Genomic DNA, 3,570 nt, shown 5'->3' with positions numbered 1-3,570 from the left:
CATCTTAGACAAAAGGAGACCAATGCTGTTGAACCGGCTGAGAACGGAGTGCAAGCCCAAATGTTTGTAGCTTAAGGGATGGCTTTTGCCACATGGAAATTTGCAGGCTAAAGGGCAAAATCTCTGGCAAGAGCATTGAACCTACCCACTGCAGCTATGTGCCAGGCAACAAACCTGTTATGGGCTTAGCCCATAAGCACCTCAGCAGGGTGCATCCAAGAAAGCCACTGCAAGATTCAACTCTCGAAATCTGTGCCAATCAGGGGAGCACACTAAGGAGTGAACCCATGTGCAGCAATCAGTCCTCAGTCTTCAAAAGCTTCACAATTGCTTCTTGTGCCAAAGGGAGAATGAAGAAACTGCAGCTCCAAAGAGAGGTCAGTAAGCTGCACCCCAGCAAATTGCTCATCTGATCATGGTCTCTGCTGGCTTCAGCTTTATCAGGCTTATTCCAGGCACAGTTGTGCTGCAGCAGTTTTAATTCAAGCACTGGCACCTTGTGCTCAAGTTCAACTCATGTGAGACTGACAAGATGACCTCTCCAAGAGCTATCTCAGTAACACTCCGCTGGCAAGTATTTTAAAGGGGTGTTGCTGCTAAAGAGATGCTGTGAGTTGTCTGCACCAAAGGCAGCTTAGTTGATCCACTGTAACATATATGGAGGCAACCCCTAAATAATAGTGAAAAGTGCAGAGCATGTAATGATGTGTTAAGTGAAAACAAAAAGCACTCAAATGTTGTAATCCCTGAGGTATGTGCCATGAAGAGGGGCAAAAACTCCGTATAAAAATAACTACAAAGTTTCCCACCAAGGGCAAAGGGGAGGAAGTCAAAATAGATGCATGAGAGGAAAAGAAGGATGTTCCTGTAAGAAATGAAGAAAAGGTCTTCAGAGTGAGAGAAGCCATTGCGAGCAGACTGACCCCTGGAAGCAAGTTGAACTAGCAGGATGAAAGTGTTGAAGAGACCACAGTATGACCACATATACCTGGACTCTGAGGGCAAAAATGCCAGTTTTGTGCTAACACTTCTGGCAGGACACATTTATGGTGGTTTCTACCTTTTGTGCCAGGCCAGCATGCCAGTCCCTGTGCATCACTGACGGACAGCCATTGTAAAAGGCTGTGCCCTGGGAATACCATACACAGGTAAACCCTTGTGTACATTGGTGATGATGAAATATCTAGCGATACTTTATGCATTATTGGAAACTAATAACCTCTACACACAAAAGTCACTATGATTTTGGACCTCTGTGCCTTGGAAAACAAAGCCAAGCACTCGTGAGTGCTGAGAAACCACCTGGTAAAAGAACCAGCCCTTGTCACAGCTCTTGTGTTGGGCTCCTGGGAATAGGAGTGCTGAGGTCCTCCAGCTGCATTCCCCAGTAAGCAGCATACAGGCCAGCAGGAGGGATGCTGCAGCAAAGGTTCCTCCATGCCATGGGCTGACAAGGGCAAGGGTGAACAAATGCCCTTTGCATTCACCAGGATCTGTTGTCTCCTTCGGTGCAATGTCAGGCTATTTCTTATGAGCACTTGGTAAACAGAGGTGTGTTTGCTGCAGCCTGTTCCCAACGAGACTGGTTGGAGCTGCCTTAGCAAGGCAGAGGGAGTGGAGCACCCGCCTTTCGTGTGCTGCAAGGCATTGCTGGTGGGACGGTGCCAGTGACAGCCACCCCATGGGGTTAGAGGCTCTTTGCTGTTCCCAGGAAGAGGTTCATGCTCCCCATGTGGGGCTACAATGGATCTCTTCCTGCTCCTGCAGCCCCATGTGCACCTACATTTATCTATGGACTTGGCACTGCAAGGTGCCCTGAGCTCTCGTGGGCCAGTGTTGGCCCCATCAACCACGTGCATCCACCTCCTCCTCAAAGTCTCACCAAAACAACCTAACCTCGTCTGTAGTGGCCTCCCCAGAGGTGGCACACACACTGTACCAAAGAGCCTCTGACTGCGCCCAGCCATCAAGGCTTGTCTCCTTCCTTGCTACAGCTCAGGGCTGGGTACAAAAACTCCTGACTGCCCCATCCCTTCCTGGGACAGATTTGCATATTGGGTCAGGCAAGTGTTTGCACCCGCTTCATTTCCAGGGGATGGCGTTTTTCTTGAAGCTCTTTGCAGCCCCCAAACCCTTGGCTGCTGTTTGTTTGCTCCTTTCTCACTGCCTCTTCCTTGCTTTTTACTCCCCCTTGGCTGTTTGTCTGTTTAAATAAAAAAAGTTTCCCTTGGCTGCTCTTTGAGCAGGACATTTCAAAGTCAGGCTGAGATGGGTATTAAATGAGGATAGATGCCGGGCTCCTTTTCACTACATCCAAAACTACTAGAATAGCACCGAAGGCTGTAAATTAGGTCAACTTTGCACAAGAGCTTCCCGAGCCTTCGCTGGGAGCAATGCTGCACAGCCTGCGGGTGACTATCACTTTAAACAGATCTGGTGCAGTTTGTCTTGGGGGACTGGTGTGATGCAGTGAGACCTCTCCCAGGGCTGCCCCCTCCCCTATATAGACACAATTTGAGACCCAGACTTGCTCCTCTGAGGGTGCACGATCAGGGGGAGGAACGGGAACCCCACAGTGCCCCAAGGCTGGGGCATGATAAATGCAGGGGATAGTGTGCACGAATATGGGGCAGCATCCCAGCCTGCAGAGAGTCTGCACATGGACAGAAGCAGGGGCAGCAGCTCTTGGGTGAACAACAGCAGACTGAGCTGCAATGCTGAGGACTGAGATTACCTGAGGGAGCTTCTCACCAAGTCCCATGTGGCTTCCAGCATGTCACTGTAGAGGCTCAGAAAAGCCTTTTTGGATACAGCCAGTGAACCAGGAGGATTACTGGTGCCGAGATGATGCATCCTGCTCCTGAGGGCAGAGGAACAGCCATCTGCATGTGCTCTCTTGGCAGTTAAGCCATTGCCACCTTGGTATGCCACTCACACAGTGAAGATTAGCCCCTTGATTTTGGGAACCTGGAAGTAAGCAAGTCAGGCTCCAGCGGGGGGATATTTTGAGAGAGATTCAGGTGGAAGAGGATGATTTTATGCAACTTTTCTGACTCTGCAGAGCATTTGCTGGTACAACACAGTGAAGAGCAACAACAGAAAAAAAAAACACATGTTCCTTCCCCAGCACACCCAGCTCCCTCTGACCCACAGCTCAGGGATGTGCTCATTTAGGGGTGATGTCTGTGGTTAGTAGCCATGGGCATATTTACCCTCAGTGAGTTTGTCTAATTGCTTCTTGAACCTGTGTAACCCTGGGGTGACGTGTCTTACCCTCACAGACTGTCTCCTCTCTGCTCACGTGGATTTTGGAGTCCTTCCCTGTCCCGTGTGGCACTCTCAGTGCTGACTCTTTGCCCAGGGAGGGATCATCTTCTGGACTGGGAACAGGTAACATCAGGAGAGAAGGAAGGAGAAAAAGGTCCAAGTCCTCAGCCATTAAAGGAAATGTGGGAGCACAAGGAATGTAATTAGTGTCTTGGCATAGTGCTTGGGAAAACCAGAAAGAGGAGGAGAAAGGGATCAGAGGATAAGCCAGAGAGCAGAGATCATGAAAACAGAAAGCAAAAC

This window comes from Melopsittacus undulatus, chromosome 4, assembly GCF_012275295.1.
Source record: "Melopsittacus undulatus isolate bMelUnd1 chromosome 4, bMelUnd1.mat.Z, whole genome shotgun sequence".
NCBI lineage: Eukaryota > Metazoa > Chordata > Aves > Psittaciformes > Psittaculidae > Melopsittacus > Melopsittacus undulatus.
The sequence above is the reverse complement of the archived record's forward strand: the minus strand, read 5'-3'. Positions refer to the sequence as shown.